At 37.8% G+C, this 18,647-nt stretch overlaps 1 protein-coding gene across 4 annotated transcripts in view; it reads left to right on the top strand.

Moving 5' to 3' along the window:
• LOC149072430 (uncharacterized) overlaps positions 1-18,647 on the top strand; it is a 145,185-nt gene that overhangs the window by 71,348 nt on the left and 55,190 nt on the right. The window contains exon 1 of one of the 4 annotated variants that reach the window (XM_089246221.1): positions 17,704-17,724. The exons of the other annotated variants lie outside the window; for them this stretch is intronic. The gene's annotated coding sequence lies outside the window, so the exon portion shown is untranslated. Of the gene's footprint in view, positions 1-17,703; positions 17,725-18,647 lie in introns of those variants that run through there. 4 annotated transcript variants of the gene reach the window in all.

Here is an 18,647-nt window from a genome sequence, read left to right as displayed (position 1 = left end):
AGTTTATTGACAGTGAAAGGCTTAGAGTAGGCGGAGACAGGTTTTTTCTTCAAAATCTTGATAACAGAAGGTGAGATGATTTTTCCTTTGAAGGTGGTATATGGGGGAGGGGGGGGGGCATAGCCATAAATGAAAAATATACAGAATTTTTCTCTTCCTTTTATTTTCTCAGCACACGTCGAGGTCAGTCGGGAAAACATATTCTTGAAAATATAGGTGGCAGTCTATAGGTAGTTTAGTGATTTCCACCGTGGCGGTTATAATGCGGATCAGGAAAACCCTTTAAGCGGTTTTTTTAAATTCAAGTATAAAATGAAATACTAGAGTGTCTTGTACATGTTAGTAAATTTTTTCTCATCAAAATTTATATAAACTGGATAAACTTGACTTATACAAAAATTTACCACTCGAAATGCTCTGACGATATAGAAGGAAAACTTTGATAGCATCTCTCGAGCTTTTTCAACCGAATCAAAGTCCAAATCTAGGCTAAATAAAGAGAAAATTTACGTAAATATTTTACGTAACATAAAATCCCAGAAGAGAATCGCAGCTACGTCTAAATGGGAGATGTTCCCGATGCCAAATATCGAGGATTACGTGAATTTTTGATGAATGTGAGCGGACGTACTAACACAATTACTTCATCAAGATAGTGACTCAACGGTGAGTCATTCTTAACACACGTCGAAGTAAGCGCTTACATTATAAATGATTCCGAAAAAAGTCGTCGGTTTCGTTCATGAAAGGTCGTAATTACTTTTTTTCCTTTGGAATTGAGATCCATCCAAAATACGGGAAAAGGAATGAAAGAAACTGGGAATGTGTGTTTTCCTCATTTTAAATATTTGGCATACATTTTTTTTTGGGCATCTGTTGATCATAATGATTCTTCGTTAGGGTTACGTGCAGCACCACAACTGGGGGGGGGGGGTGCAGGGGGGTCTAGTGCCCCGGGCGCAGGACTAGAGAGGGCGAAAATTTAACTCTTTAACCTCTCCTTCGACATTATGAGGGAGCGCCAAAATGCTTGCTTTGCCCCCGGCTGACCAAGCATCTAGTTGCGGCCCTGGTTACGTGACCTAACCGTATTTATATCGTGTAATGGGGGCAGCGATGTGATCCCAGTGCTTATCTTTAGCCCTCGTGTCAATCAGCCAATGACTATGAAACATTTTCTGACCATTACACTTGGATATAAATGTCTTCCGGTTGTTTTTAGTATCCGACCACACAGCACCTCCTAGAGATGGGCCTCCGCACGGGTTGCCGTAAACGTCATTCACACTACCTAGCAAATTTGCCTCATTTTGAAACAGATTCCTGTTTCGTTTCTTATTTTGGCGTAGAATCTTCTTGATTGGCTCACAAATACCACATAGTGATTGGATGTGAGGGCATAGAAATCGCCAATTCTGAGCCTGATCATTTTTTTCCGCACAAAGATGATACTCTGGCACGAGCAGTGAATTTTTTTTCCCTGAATATTCTGAGGAAAAATTGACTACATACTGACGTCACAAGCAGCGTGCGGAGGCCTTCTAATTTTATGAGGTGCTGGACCACAGCTGTATTATATAGTACTTACCTGTTCCCCGCGTTGATAATTGTTTCCACAGCTGTTATACTATGTTCTAGTCTCTCACCATTCTGAATTCAATGTCTGATGTCACACAATGAATGCTTTTTAAATTTACCCACAATTCTTTTTGTTAGCAAAATTGTCTATATACTCTTTGGTCACTGTCTGTAACTGAAACAATCTGTCTGAATGAAATCAAAAATCATTCTACTCAAACATTGACTTTAAAAAACTGAAGACATGACACATTTTGCGTTCTTGGGTGCCATTATCATTGGGGAAACAAGAATTATGTACGTTTTAAATTTCTGTTTCAATTCCCTTTTTCGTTATATTTGGCTGCCGTCTTGATTGGCTGATTGGTCGGTTTGAATCTGGTTGCATAACGCGTGACTTCGTAGATTGGAAATTGAAGTTATATAGCCATGGTGATGGGATTGTTGGCAATTCTTACCATGTTCCCCAACGTATATATATTTCTTGGAAAGTAAAGTTAACAAGTACAATTTGTCAATAAGGCAGCCAAATCTATAAGCAGACCAATCGGACTAAAGAGACAGCAGTCAAATATGACGGAACATGAGAATTACAACAGACGTTTCATCATGGTAATTGACAAATATATTCTACTCTTCGCTTTTTGATAATGGCATCCAAGAGTACCGAAATGAATCGTACTTAGTTTTTACTGTGAATATTTGTCTTGAAACGTTTTTAATTTCATATTCGGTGGTATAGGAAAAATACAATATTTTCCTTAATTTTACAGAATCTGCTGTTTAATATAGGCAAAATGAATATTTTTCTTTTCCCGGTTTGTTTTATAATCGATCTGAAATCTTTAAATCTCAACTTACAATTATCATCAACAAATTAGTATCATCCACTTCATATGCTTGTCGATGCCATCACCTGTGTTAAATTTTTCATCCCAAAGCTATCTTACATCTGTCCGTAATTTTTGGACATAAGGGTACACGAAATCGGGGCAAACATTCGATACCGACAAAGCACGTAGGATTTCAAACAGTACCGTACGTAATGATTCAAATGTGGTTGAAAGAGGGCCGTTTACGAGTACATGTGTTCAAAAGACGTATCGAAACTCGTCTAATTGAACTACGCGTCTTTTAGAATCTTTCTAATTAAACGATACGTGGATTCGCTTCAGAAAATCACCTTTTCCTTTTTAATGACATTTTCAGAGGATTTCCAAGTTTCTCCTCAGCCGAAGTCATTCCAAACGGTAATTTTTCGCCAATAAATTATCTTATTTAAACGTTACGATGCGTAGAAATGAGCTCCCGAAGGGGAATCCAGTAAGAGCGATAAAAATGATGGCACGAACCAGGGCAAACAGTAAGAGATTAATTGAAACGGCGAGAAATTGCAGTCCATCTAAAATTCGTATACGTATTACAAATTGAGTTTGAAATATCTTCATTCTTTACTGCCGTGTGTGTGTATTATGAGTACGCGCATCATGCCAGACCAAACAGCTATCATCAATAATGGTTTTAAAAGAGATTATTAATATCTTCAATCTCTCTCTCTCGACGAAATCTGTCTTGAACAGTTCGTGGTTCCATAACCTTGATGGTTTCCCATCTCGTTATGGCAATAAGTCATGTTGGTTTGACCGTGGAACGTACGTATGGTTTTCATTAGTTTCTGGAATTTTTAGTAACTTATGAAGGTAGAAGTAATATATTGATCATTCGATTAAGACCAAAATGACGATTACAAATCGATTTTTTTAAATCTTTGCTTACGAGCAGTCTTTGGAAAATTCGGCCTCTATGGAGTCGCTATACGACTTAGGGCCCTTTCACACGGAGCGGATGCGGGTCCGGAAGAAGTTTTAACAATTGGAATATACTGCGCCTTTCAGACGAGCCGAAAAATCTCCGCACCTAGGAAATGTTCATGCGGGTCCGGACGTCGTCCGCATGTGTCAAAACCTAAGTGCGGGCTCCGCATCCGCACATAGAAGTTTTGACAATAGGTTTATTCGGAGCTATTCAGACGATGCGGAGCGAATTCGTCCGCATCTTTGGCTACTTTTTGAAGGTGATTTTTCACGGAATTTTTTTAATTATTTGCCATAAATACCCTTAAAAACACCATATGATGGTCCCTGCTCATTAATATAATGTACCTACATACGTGTATTCCTTCGTTTCCTTTTGAGATTGAGATATAGCAACTTTAACTGCCTTTTGTCCATATTTCACAATTTTATACAATAAAACCTGCCAACAACGGCCACTGACGGGACCAAAATTATAAGCCGTTCATTACGAATATTTAATTGACTAAATACTTTAATAACTTTTAAATTTAATTTAAAAATTTTAATTTTTTTCTTTTTAAATTTTTAAAATTATTTAAAAATATCTGAAATATTATTTTAAATATTTGTTATTTTTTAAAATTTTTAATCTGTTAATTTTTTTAAACTTTAAAAACAACAACTTTTATTAAACAACGTTATCCACGTACGGTGTTCACTCAGGGCCGGATTAAGACGTTTGAAGACCCTAGCGCTTGAATAGTTTTGGTGGTTCCCCCCGAATACCTACAAGTATATTTTACTCAATATTTAGTCTGTAAACTTAAAAAAATGAAATTTCATATTTCAGAAGTGACTAATCTAAGGATGGGATTTCACTCTAAAAGGTTTATGAAAGTTATTTTATAAAACTTGAAAAAAGCAACTAATAAATTGCAAGTGCAACCGATAAATTTATTAGTTGCTTTTTTAAAAGAATTATTATAAAATGTTTATAGTGTAATCCGTACTTGAAGCCGGGATTATACTATAAAGTTTTGTAAAAGATCTTTTATAAAAGTTAAAAAATTCAACCAATAGGCGCATCGGTTGCATTCAAGCAAATGCAACCGGTGATTTTAATGGTTGAATTTTTCACGTTTTATCAAAGAGCTTTTACAAAACTTTTATAGTGTAATCCCGGCCTGAAGACAGAATTGTGATGTGAATATTTCTAAGCACAGACAATTTGAAACTCCCAACCCCTCCCTTTTTTTATACTTGCAAATTCTTTGATATTTGCTGAATTTTATTTTATTTTTTTTTTTTGTAACATCGAATGTTTTGGATGTTTTTGGATTGGATTTTTCGAACATTGGATGTGTTTTTGGAATTTTCTTTCATATTTTTCCGAAAAGACAGATTTTTTTTCAAAATTTTTTGAAAATATTTTAAGATATTTTCTCCCATCGACTACTTGTGAGGATCGGAATGGAGGCATCGTTAGGCTCAATGATAAAAACCACCAAAGAATGCCTCTAGGCTGCCTATGGGCACTGAATCAGGGGTGAAGGAGAAAAATAATTACAAAAATTGCGAAAAAACAGTTTTTATGCACGAATTTCGAACTAAAGATGCGGGCGATTCGTCCGCATCTTCAGCGCTCGTTTGAAAGGGTATGCGGATCCGCATCCGCGTCCGCTCCGTGTGAAAGGGGCCTTACGGACACATTCTGTATGAATCTGAAACGTGCGATTTTGTTTGAGTAGTATCAATTTCATTGATACGAAAATCTGGTTGTCTAGTTATTTTTCCTACCACACGTCACGGTAATTTCTGAAATGACACCATAAATTCGGGTATGATCAATATAGAAATTAACACAGTGAAGCGAATGACAGATCCCAGTCTAACCTTGTTGTGTGACTGGAGCGGAAATTCCCCCCCCCCCCACATACGGGGATACTCAAATCTAGGATAGCCCAGAGGTCATGAAACTGTTCGACTGAACGACTTGAGTTGCCAATACTCTCGCACACACCGCTTCTAAAAACAGGACACGCACGAAAAATTCAAAATCGAATTTCACCAAAATTTTTAATCGCCAATTCCGCAAACACGTAGCTACAATCGGTCAAATTTACCAAGAGCTTGTCCATTGTACCAGCTTTTGAAAGAGCCTATAATAAAACATGTCGGTGATCAAGTTTAGGAGAAATTTCTTTTCAAATCTTCACTAATTCGGTTATTTCCAGACTTGCCACATTTTTTCTCCCATAATCGATTATCCACCATAACTCAAACGGTTCGAGATAGGACAGGGGTTTTAGGGTGTTTCATACTCTACTTGGTTCATAGCTAATAGTATACAAAGTACTGGTGAACCATTGATGTTACAGGCATAGTTCCAATTAGAAAAAGCATCCAAATAACGTGTAGACCTCAGATAACTTGTATTGCAAGGGGTTGTATTTTATTTTAAAATAAAAAATAACTTTTTATATGGACGCCCTACGCTCACAAAAACTCAATCAAAATGTTGTCCTGTTCCTCCTGATGCGCACAAAAGGGGTGGTATTCAGACATGGTTTAAACTTTAGTCACAATTTTTTGATGAGAGATCGACACGGATTGGTTAAATTCAGGTTTTTAACCAATCTATGTTGATCTCTTATCCAAAAATTGTGACTACAGTTTAAACCATGTCGGTGAATACGGCCCTAGGTGGTGAGATATTTGAATCCAAAATATATGGAAAGAATTGGAGAAAAATCAGCATAAAAATGCAGGTAAAACTCGTCTAGCAAAAGTATTCAAAACTATATTTTTTTCAAGTTTATCACACAAAATTAAAAATTTGGAATATTTACTCCTCTAGGTACATTATCACGGAAATTTCATCGGGTAAATTTTGAGCCCCTGTAGGTAAATACCACGGTCAATTTAATATATCTACACTCATGTCCATAAATTAAGGATAATGCCAGCTCCGGCAAATAAAGGTTCAGAAACAAAACAAACGTTACTTATTCATAAAGCCCATTTATTAAACAAAAGATAAAGAACAAAAACGATGGTGTATGTATGATATCATTCATAAAAACTACGATTTTTGCTCCCTGGAGCCATTGTAAAAAATATCTCCTTTACAAAAACTTACTATTACATGGTTGGTATGATGGTTAATACATTGTATGTCTCCCATGCGATGAAATACAGTCCGTAAAACGCCTAGGCAGGCTGAGTATCAAATTATCGATCTGATCTTGGGGAAGATCACTCCACTCAGCAAGCAATGCTCTCCGAAGTTCCGGTACACATGTAGGAGATGGTTGACGGGCTGCAACTCGTCGGCCAAGCATGTCCCACTCATGCTCTATCGGATTCAAGTCAGGTGAGAATGCTGGCTATTCCATACGGGTTATATCCTCAGATTCAAGGCATTCGTTTACGATGTTTGCTCGGTGAGGACGGGCGTTGTCATCCATAAACACAAATTCTGCGCCCATGGCACCCCTAAACAAACGTACATGTTGTTCCAGAATGGTGCCCCGATAAATTTGGGCTTTCATGGTTCCGGTTTGAACATGCAGATCTGTTCTGGAACTCAGTATAATTCCACCCCAAACGAGCAATGCTGCACCACCGTAACGGTGTCGTTCAATGATGTTGTCTTGGTGGTAACGGGTACCTGGCGTTCTCCATATGAAAGTCAGACGTGAATCAGACTGCAAGCTAAACCTGGACTCGTCGGAAAACATCACAAGCCCACTGTGACGATGTCCACATTGCATGTTCTCTACTCCAGGCTAATCGCTGCCGACAGTGAGTTGCCGTGAGCGGAACACATCTGACAGGCCTGCGAGCATATAGACCAATTTCTCCCAAACGTCTGTACGCGGTTTGCCTTGAAACTGAGGTACCCGTGGCTGCAGATAGCTGACGAGACAGGTCAGATGCTGTGCTCCGTGCGGTATTTGGCAGTTACTGCCAATACCGGTCTTCATTCGGCATTTTAACGTCTACTGACATTTCCGTTATCTTGGAATCATTGCCAAAGCCTAGAGATGACACTTTGGGCAATTCCAAGTTCCTCGGATACTTCCATCTGAGTACGCCCACATTCCAGGCGGCCGATAATTCACCACGTAAAAAATCATCCACATGCGTCCTCTGTGTCATAACTATTCGCTTATGGCACTGAGCGCCTTACAGAACTCTTGTGAACAATTTCACTTCTTTGCCACCATTCCTTATATACCCCCCTCTTACACTCTCGTCATTGTGACGTACTATCGGCATCATCTGGTGGCTTCCTGAAATTTGCATATCATTCTTGCAGATGTGTGTGATAATTCTACAGGTGAAATTTTTACTTTAGATTTCGATTTCCGTGCGATTCTGAATTATCCTTAATTTATGGACATGAGTGTAAATAGTTTTAACTTGGTTTGCGAACAAAAATAACTTAATGAAGCACGTAACTTCACAAATCTTAATCAATAGATTTCTTACGTCAAGTTGAAAATAAGTTTTTCATGAATATGAATTTTTTAGAATTTTTTCCATGAAATAAAATTGTTATTAAGCCTAAGAACTTCAAATATCAAATATCTCATTATTGCAACGCTGTATATATATATATACACATACACACCAACGCAAAGTAAATTAGTAACGGCAAGAGTGGGAAAGAAGAATGAGAAAGTTTCCAGTATAATTCTGATAAATTATAATTGGTTATGCTCTTAATGAGGTTAAATCTAGTTTTTCCCGGGAAAAGAGTAGTTATATATATGTGGTTTTTTTTTCCCTCTAGTATGTGTGTCTAGAATTCCATAATTAGCTTTCGTGGAGAAATGAAGGAAAAACTATGATATCAATTAAGTTAATCACGACTTGGTGAGGTATCACTCCTCGGAGAGAGCGAGGTTATACTACTTCATACTGCCATGGGTTCGGTCATTAGACACGAAAAATTTTAATAATCCTATTTGCTTTACACGCATTCATGTTGTTTTATAATTGAATATTTGAAACTGTGAATTTTTCGATATTTTCAATCGTTACTGATAATTAACGCAATATTTCTACCAATTTTTACTTTTTTACTACAGGGTGTTTCGGAAATGCATGCAAGAGATAGGGGGACGTGGAGATATTTGGCCCCGCATAGGAATACAGAACCTGAAAACGTCATTTTTGTAACAATCGAATCTTTTTATTTGCCTTCATCGACGAGATATTTCGCCTCGTAGTTTAGCAATGGCAAGCCTAGATATTTTGCTTGGCTGATTGTCCTCAATGAAACTTTTTCCTATCCCACTTTCAGTAGCGTAGGAGCCGAGGTTGCTGTGGGTGCTCGAGCTCTCGCAATATTTTGTAGAAACAGTTCGAGCCCGCACAGAATGAATCTATTCACAAATGAGAATCCATTGCATAAAGGTAACCTAAGCACCCACACAGGTCTAAAACACTTCCGAAGAGCCTATGGCTCATTATTCACCTGTTGAAAATTGAAAAAAAGCCTACGTCATGACTGGGGGTTTAGTTGTTATTACTGTCATTTCTGATGTGGATCAGTGAAAATGATTTTTTCGAACTTCACCAACGGCATAGTGGTGGTCAGTTGAATTTGATTTTCTGTGGTTTTTCCAACTGCAAGCCGCGACTGCGAGCCAATCTCCCATTTAATAAATTCTCTTCACAGAGCAATCAGGCTTAAATTATTGGGAAATTTACGCATGGTAAAGCAGGCAAAATAACTCGAGTTATTTGCTTCCAAATTCGAATGACAGATTGCAGCACGTCTTAAAGGCATTCCTGAGAAGAAACACATACGCGACACATTCCGATATGCACAGATTCAGAAGTTGCTCTGAGGAATATTTATGAGGCTTATGTGGATGAGGGGTTTAGTGGTAATGAAAATAATTGTGCCGAAGAAACGTTAAACAGACTTTTAAGCAACTTCTATAACCTCAATGCATTTTGCGATAGCAGAACGCGCTTGATAGCGTCGTCGCTTCGAGTCGCGTACAGTTTGGGAAATCCCCGACGTCTCAAAGATCATTCGAGCAGCTACAGATATGCTCATCATTTTCAACGGGGGTTATATACTTTATGTAACTCCAGAAGCAGTAGTCGGCACTTGTCGCTTATGATGTCATTCTTGTGCAGCCAAACAGCGGCTCGTTTGCTGTTGCATATCAGCCATCGCTACGTATGTGTGAACTCTGCAATCTCGCTACTTCAGTGTGAGGTTAACAAAATAACATTGAAGTTTGCAAATAGCTGTTTCACAGGCACACAACGCCATCTACCTCATGGAGATGGCGATTGAAAACTTAAATTGCTATGATTCCGATTGATCCAAGGTGAGTTTCCGATCACCAAAAATGTTTTAATCACACATCTTAGATGCCGTTTTAGGCAACACCACCTATAGAACAAAGCCTCCGCACGAAGCTCGTGACGTCACTGAAGGCCATTTCAGTTATTGCCATTGGATACAGCAGGGCGACGCATGTGATATCTATCTTTTTTGCAATATATCCAATGGCAATAGGAGAAATTGCCTTCTTTGGCGTCACAAGCTTCGTGCGGAGGCCTTGTGCTGTAGGTGTTTTAGGTCAATAAAATCGTGCGGAAATAGCCGAAATTTAGATTATACCGTCGTCTGGTTATGTGTTATTTAATAAAAATGTTTGTGCGCACTCACATGCTAAACACAAAAATCACTTGGGATCAAATCCGAGTTACGAAACATTAAATTTTATGCATATACTTTATCTGAAAACGCAGTACAGGAATGTTTTTCCAATTACCAATGTCATTTTCCTTAAGGTTTCGTTGGATGACATTATTAGGAGCACTTAAACACTTTATTTTGGCCTATTTCCTTTAATATCCAAAATGATTTTGTGTATGACTCCAATTTCTCAGCAACAAACATCCTTCAACTTTAATTAGTTATGACTGAGTTTTGGTTGTGCAATTATGGATCTTTTTCTCTAGTTTAATGCGTCGCAAATAGGAAAATGACATTATTCCAACCTCGTTTGACTGAAACTTGACACTAGTTTTCAGCTGCAGAAATTTTTTGCTGAGTGTGGAGTCTTGTGTGGTGCGTGTATGGAAAATCCGGTCTTTCTGACAGGGTTGTAATATCGCGTCAGTGTTGCGCCTAGGAGAAACAAAACAATTCTACCATTAAAGCTGAAAATCGCCATCATAAGCTGTACTAACATGTGGACCGGGCAAAAAATTTAATTTCGTAACTTTTTAAAAAAATAACTTTCTGAATTAAACGTTGAGAGAAAATGTGACATTTTTTGTCATTTGCAGATTCTTCCGATACTGTTTAGAGCTATAGGGTAAAGGTAAGAGAACATTCGTAGTTTTCCATTTCAATGTCAATTGGTTGTTTGCTATACGAATATTTAGTGAGCTGCTTTTAGACCTTTCTTGTTATCACTTTAAGCACTTTATGGGAATATATTTTCCTACGATCTAATATATTTTCCGATGATCTAAAACTTTCGTTTGATTTGATTTTTTTTCCCACATGCCACGGGGAAGATCATAAGAGGAAAAAAATCAGTTCAATCACTGATCACTAAAAGCCTGAAGTCAGTCCTCCGAGAGGGAAAAGAATGCAATGCACTCGTAAGTAATGAAGACTTCCAGGGAAGACACAAAGAAGATCTTAAATTCTTTGTAAGGATCTCCTAATCCGATATTGAAGCTGATATATTGATCTCGGAGGACTCGGTATTCCCTTTTCAGGGGCATCGGGAATCATTATTCAAAAAATAATAAATAATGAGTTCATTCCTTTTGTCTCAAGACAATGATTTAACTCTTCAGGGCCATTAGCAAATATTCAATGTAACCGCGAACGATTCATTATCTTGAGATATATATATATTTTTTATCGCATCATTTCCTTCTCGTCAGTCTTTCTTTCATTTCTGACATTCATAACTGACATAAGACGTGTATTAATTGTCGATATACTGAAATTCAATTAATGATTAGCAGATATCGGTAGTTTTCTAGGTAGATATGAGAGAAGAGATAAGGAATGATTTATTCAAGAGGCGGCCATAAAAGATGTGAGCTCGGAGTAACCACAGATTGCCATTTGTTTGCTTTATACATTGATGGCAGTATGTCGAATAATTGTTCTTATGGAATAGATCTTTTTGCAAGCCCCTAAGGATTTTTGGATCACGCATCTCAGTAGCTGCAATTTTTTAATGGTTTCCAGAGAATTTAATCATCTCTTCCGATGGACTTTCGAAATATATTTTGTTTTTCTACATAAAATAAAAGGGAGTTGAGATTTTCAAAGTTTTATAATGGCAGCAGAAGCCACAGGCAGCTACAATTTTTCAAAGCCAAATGTTTTTCCCCTTTTGTGCGGCTAACTCTATTAATCCCGATCGACAAACTTGGGAGGAAAGGAAAAGAGCCAAAGCCACCAACAAACCGAGCTGGCAAGCGAGAGTGTTCTGGCGCAGCGTTCAAAGGGAATACAATAGCAGCAGCCACTATCTAAGGCTCTTTGATAACAAATGGTAAGACCTTGTGACAAATGATCTAGCTGGGAAAATTGCGTTCAGGGACTTTTACGAAAAATGGGGACGCTTTTAAAAACACTAGACACGGCGAAATTGGACGAGAACGCATTTTCCTGGGAAGTAGCCGTCGAGTATTCCCAGCATCTAAGTGGCTACAACTGATGTCATATGTGCACGATGTATTCTTACTTTGATAGCATAGAGTAGGAGGAAAAAAAATTCCAATGTATCGCTTCAAGAACCATTATGTCAATACTTGTGTGGAGGTATAAATAGCGTGGCGTTTAAGGTCATTTTATCGGAGGAGAACGAACCATTTTTCACGCCCTGTTTTCAATTAATAAACGGTGGGAAATAGTTTTCTTTACTTTTTTCTTGTTTAAAGCGTGACAAGTAATTTCTTCCTTTCCTATTTTTATTAGCTGATGCGATTTTAAAATTCTGGATATTAAATTTTAGATTTTTTTTTGAAAAAAAAAAAGATTCATGATTGTCACAAAATTGCTACCAAGTAAAAACAATGGCAAGACTCATTGACATTTTAGTTTCTACTTTAATGCTCAGCTGTTCTGTTGACGCATTTTTTTTGTTTTATGATTATTTATTAGTAGTTGTCGTTGAAGAACATAAAGTGAATTTGCCGAAATGTGAATAGAAATTTTAAATGCGCCATGGATTTTATATTTGATATAGCGGTTACATCAGTAAGTAGAAACGTCTCGCCCAGAGAATGTCAAAAATACTAATAAATCTTTCAATGTGTTTAGGCTCTTAACTCCTTTTAGATTTTTGGACCACGTAAAGTTAGCTGAAAATGGAAAAATCCGTTTGAGTTAGAAAAAAGATGAGTGAATTTTTTATTCTTCTTTCGACCGACATTCCTTTTTAAGCATCCACCATCTTTCTTTTTCTCGCTGTTGTGTTATGAATTTGACAGCTTTATATTACTGCCCGTAAAGGTAAAACGAGGCAAATGGAAAAATAAATTCATTTCAACCGCACCCTATTGGTGCTATAGCACGGAAATTTACATGTAATTTATCTATAGAGCTAATCCTTGTAGGGAAAATGGTTAATTGGAGGCACAACTAATTCGAGCTGACAAGGAAATGGTCCAAAGCTGTCATCCTCAAAAAATTATGAAAAAATTAAAGCACATTCATCTCGTCAAGAGAAACACAAAATTAGTGGTGGAATGCAATCATTAAATCCAGAAAATTAAGTCGCAACAGCTGGCTACTCATCACCTCTCGAGCTTCTTGGCGATATCTATAAAAAAAAACTATCCACTTCTGAGGTAAGAGAGAGGTCTTTAATAAGCTCCTTTTTTGCAGTTTGTTGCGCACGCGCACTACAAATTTCCTTACATATCAGCCATTCGCGCTATTGATATATCTGATAAAAACGCAAACCGGTTCTGGTGCAGTCGGTAGAGAGTCGAATTGACAACCCTAAGGTTGTGGGTTCAATTCTAGCTCGTCACGTCTGCATTTTATTTCTCTTAACTTTTATTTTAAATTTCTTTTTTTTTTATGATCTCTGATTTACTTTTCTTGGCTATTACCCAGATCGTCTCCCAACCACGAACGCGGCGAGACGGGGTTGGGCGCGACCGCAGGTCGGGGCTACAGTTCTTACTATAGTTATCTTTAATATTAATTCACATAAGAATAGATACACTACACTCAATCTTAACAGTAATCTTATGCCTATGCAAGAAACAAAAATCGTATCGCGGTACAGAATGTTTTTTCCACAAACCGCGCTTAATTTTTGGAAGAAAAAAAATATTACTGCATCGTCACCGCCTCCGTACGATAGGAAAATAGTGATAAATGACAAAATAAAAGCGAAATCGCATCGCTGTCATATCTGGAAACCCTCCTATACAGTTCTGTATAATTTACGCCGTAATAGTCCATGTAGTGCGCACGCGCAACGATTTGCAAAACACTTATTAAAAAGACTATCCTTTGTTCTTATCCCTCCAGCTTTTTTCCATAGAGAAACTCTAGGTATTTACCCTTTTTTTTTTTTCTTTCACTGTCTGCGCTATACCTAATCATGTTTGAATAACGTCACTCCAAGACTAGGGTTGCTAGATTTTAAAATTAATTTTTGGCCTCTATTGACGTTCACAATATTAATTAAAATTTATTTTGAGCGACCCATAATTCCCCGGGTATTTTTATATTTTTGTGCACATTTTAATGAGTAGAGTTAATGCTAATTTTCTCAACTTTTCGAGGATGACACCTTTGGACCCTTTCCTTGTCAGATAGATTCTGGTAAATAAATATAAAAGGTACAAAGTACAGATACCAAGCGTAGGTAATTGGAAAGAAAAGTCACATTCCTCTGTGGGGAATCGAACCACCAACCTCGCACTTTCCGGGCACGTATTTTACCATTAATCTACAGAGGATAGACATTTTCTTTCCTAAGAATACTGAGTTCCTTTGGGCTGAACGAGACCGCTAATTGTGCGAAGTACAGATAACAGTGTTTCATCGTTTCGTTCGATGTCGCCATCAGGAGGATAATTTCGATACGAGCTGCTGCTGAGTTAGGAGGCTGTCTATGGCCCAGTCCCGTTCAGCCCAAAGGAACAGCGTTCTTAGGAAAGAACATGTCTGTCCTACGTAGTTTAATGGTAAAACACGCACCTGGAAAGCGCGAGGTTTGTGGTTAGATTCCCCACAAGGAATGAGACCTTTCCAATTATCTTCGCTTGGTATTCAGTCATCTGTACTTCGTACAATTAGCGAAGAGGTTCATCGTTTCGCTCTAAATATAAAAGGTGTTGGTTTGACATTTTTTTGCTGAGTATTGTTATAGATGCGTAAAGACGAAGTAATTCGCATGATGCGCTTAGTAGAAAAACTAATTATCACAATTGATGCAATCAAGGTGCAAAAAAGATGAAAATTTGCTACGTTTGAGAGGCAGTGTTTAAGTTACCAGAGTTACGCAAAACGGGTATTCGGATCAAATGTCTAATTCCAAGCAACGATTAAAAATCAGTAATACCACGTAGGGTGACGATATAAGTAAAATTTGGCTGCCCATTTCCAGTCTTGACGACAAATTTTGTGAAAGCGTCATTACCTGGGTTGCGATTGTGAAGAGCCGACAAAGATCAAACTGGTGTCACCAATAGGAGGCAGCGCAAATATTTCTGTGAAGATGTCGGCTCTTATCGACGCTGAGCTTTATTTCCTCGCTAGGATCATTTCTTTAGATGAGGCAACATTTCACGTGTCTAACGGTGTTATTAAACATGAATTTGCTACTCGGAAAATTCCCACGCAATTTTTGAAGTGGAAAGAAACGGAATGCTCGGCTTCATTCTTAAAAAGGTCTCTTCTTAACTCATTCTTGCGCTTTTCCGAGGCTTAGTTCGCTCTGCACTGGAGTATGTCGTTAGGTTTTGGAGATCGTACCTACAGAGGGACATAGACTGTGTTGAGGGGATGCAGAGAAGAGCTATGCGTGCTTTTGTTGGCACACAAGGCTTGAGCTTTGAAGCAAGACTTGATTTCTTGAATATGTTAACATTGGAGGGACGCAGGTGTCGGGCATATGATCGAAGTGATTAAAATTTTGAACGGGATGGATAGGATGGGCCACGAGTTATTAATTCACCGTAAATCAACTGCTTCGACAATGGGACACCAGTATCGTTTAGTAAGGGACAATTCCAGGTTGTCACAGGTTTTGCCTAATGGGGTTGTTAATAAATGAAATAGCTTACCTCCTCGGGGGTCGTGAATTCTTACACAATTGACACGTTTAAAAAGAAGTACGGTAAACATAATGGGATAAATCAAGAAGCTATACGTATTTAGATAAGACAACCATATTGTTTTTAATGGACAGTGTATTTTATATTTTTCTGGTGATATTATTTTACATTGGGTTGCTGTATTTTGGTTACGTTTGACATCCATATTTTTTATGGGCATAATTTCTTTGAGCCACCTCGGTGGGCAATTTGTCTGTTGTGGCATTCGTATATGTATTGAGCGCTATTGCCGAATTTGGACTCCCACGCAAAATTCCCACGCAATTTTTGAAGTGGTAAGAAACATTAAAATCAATGTGTGGTGCGCGCTGGTACGTGGTATGGCCATTGGGCAGCATAAGGAGCACATGTGGAAATGTACTAAATTTTTTTACAACGAGTTTTGCTTTCTATTTATATGCTTTTTCATTCTTTTCAACTTGTCAAGTGTAGGAACCGCTCAGAAATAGTAGCATTTAAACCGGATGCCCTGTATTTCGAATACTGGCTTCAGTATGATTATTCTAGGTGTATCAGTTCAGGACTTCCAAACAAAAGTTCATACTCCAAGAACGATAATAAATAACAGACTGCCAGACAACGTTCTTTTTGCAGACCAAGAATCCACGGATTCATTACACGAATGTAATCGGTGAGACCGGCTGTTTAATCTAGAAATGTCGAGACTAAGGAAAAAATTGCTTTGATGTTTTGAAATATATTGGTTTAATAGTATCTCGATTAAATCTCTGGACTAGAATAATGATCTGCGGCTATGGTGGTTGCAAAAGCAATAATTAATTCTCTATGACTGGTCCGATTAAAGCGAATGGACTGTATACCGTGAAGAGCTGTCGCTCCTACTGTTCGGTTATTTCTTCTGAACCACCCGTCAATGCTCTCTCCATTATTCAACTCTTGATTAATGCGTTAATCCACCGTTTCCATTAATTTCAATCTGTTTGCCGTTCTTTTGTTGAATAGTAGCCTTGCAACTTTTAGCATTGTTTTCGCTTTGCTCTTGGATCGTTTTAGTAGTAGTCGGGAGAAAAATTTTTCCTTTTTACGTCGTCCTCGGGCGATAAATTAACAAGTTTGTGTGAACTGGGGAGGTTTATATACACTCGTACAAGGGAAATACAATATGGTTTGCAGCAATGGCGGAATTGTTGATTCGGAAGTTTCGCGGCAGGCCCTTCGTGCCTGGTAAATGCTTTCGGTAGAATGAACACAAGTGAAGTTTCCTATCCATTCATCTTGAACTGTTAGTTTCCATTTGCGTTTGAATGGAATCCGTTTCCTTCACCTCTCCGTCTGAGCTTTCTTGTTCGCTTCCCATGCCACGTTCATATCACATGCACGACCTGAATGCTAGACGTTTACCGTATGCATTTGCTTCATAGTGATCCCTTCCACCGAACAGATTTATTTTTCCTCTTTCCTTTAGAATTCATAGGAATCGTTCTACACTATACATCAATAGTTGTTATGCAAAGAATATATCTCGGATGTGTATTTTCCGTCTCGAGCTAGATCTGACCCATAAGGAACTGCTTGTTTCCCCTCCCCCTCTATATGTAATTTGAAGGGGGAAAACACCAGTTTATACTGCTTCTTATGCATGAACTGACACCCTTGGAAACTAAAATACAATTTATTCACTTGAAATATAGTTACTGATCTACATTTGGGTTCTTGCGGAGCTTTTCTAGCGAATGGAAAGTGTGGGCTTGAATCATAATGACCGGAAAGTAGATAGAAAATAAGATTTTTCGAGATTTTCAGGTACGCAACTCGAGTTGTTTCTACGGTAATGTAGAATTTTAATAATATAATCCTACTGTATTAAATAGAGAACAAATTAAGACCATTTTTAACTGTGTAATGCACTGTTCGCGAAGTTCTTCAAAATCTCCTTCCACCTAATCTTAGGATTTCGTTTTCTGCTTCAGGTTTCTTCAAGCAGCCAATTTGCTTCCGTTCAAGTTCCACCAAACGAGAAGTTAGTAAAGTTACTGTTAGAATCTTTTTTTTTTTTTGTTCTTCCTAGCACTCCGGAGAGGAATATTAAATTTAATGAAATATGTTGCAGGTTTTGTCGTCTCAATCTGCTGAAATTCTGCTCAAATCGAATAATTCGTCAGTTTACATGGTTTTGGAATTGTTAGATTCAAAGTCAAACGAATTAGTTTAGATTAAGATATATACAGGGTGGGCAAAAAGTCCGTAGAAACTTTAAAAATGAATAATGACCGGAAAAATAACCGAAATAAAAAGCGGTTTACAGGGTTAGCCCCGTTAGGTCTCCGGAATTTTTTTTTTAAGACAGGAAAAAAAACCTACAAAAGCAACCGATAGGTAGCGTTGGTACGAGCGACTTCGGTGGAAATATGACTGTTATTAGAACTTGCGCTCCTAATCCACAACAAGCTGTACACCGTGTATGTGGACCTGCTGCACTCTGCCGTTGCTGGATTTGACTCGCCTGCAATGTGTTATCCCCTGTGGTCCCTCACGTCCTCTCAATTGGAAGGATTTAATTAAAAAACAGGCTTACACAATTTTTTTCATTTCGCCCTGAAAAACATTTACAAGAACTTAAATGCAGTGAAGTCTATATAAAAGCAGGGAACAAACGTTTAAAACTTTTAACGCTTAAATATATGCAAAAAACCTGCTCGACAATTTTAAAATTACAACAAAGCGCAACAATTTACAGAGAAACGCATTTTTAAAATTTATATTAACACGTTACAAATTACTACGGACCTTACAATAATATATTTTACATTTACACTCCTAAGGCTGGGATTACACTATAAAAGTTTGATAAAATACCTTTTACAAAACTTGAAAAAACAACCAGTAAGAGCATCTGTTACATTCGCTCCAATATAATCGATGCGCTTATTGGCTGCATTTTCC

The sequence above is a fragment of the Pholcus phalangioides genome, unplaced genomic scaffold (assembly GCF_987345545.1).
Source record: "Pholcus phalangioides strain wild (caught in Gottingen) unplaced genomic scaffold, Ppha-v1.0 ptg000017l_1, whole genome shotgun sequence".
NCBI lineage: Eukaryota > Metazoa > Arthropoda > Arachnida > Araneae > Pholcidae > Pholcus > Pholcus phalangioides.
The sequence above is the reverse complement of the archived record's forward strand: the minus strand, read 5'-3'. Positions and strand labels throughout refer to the sequence as shown.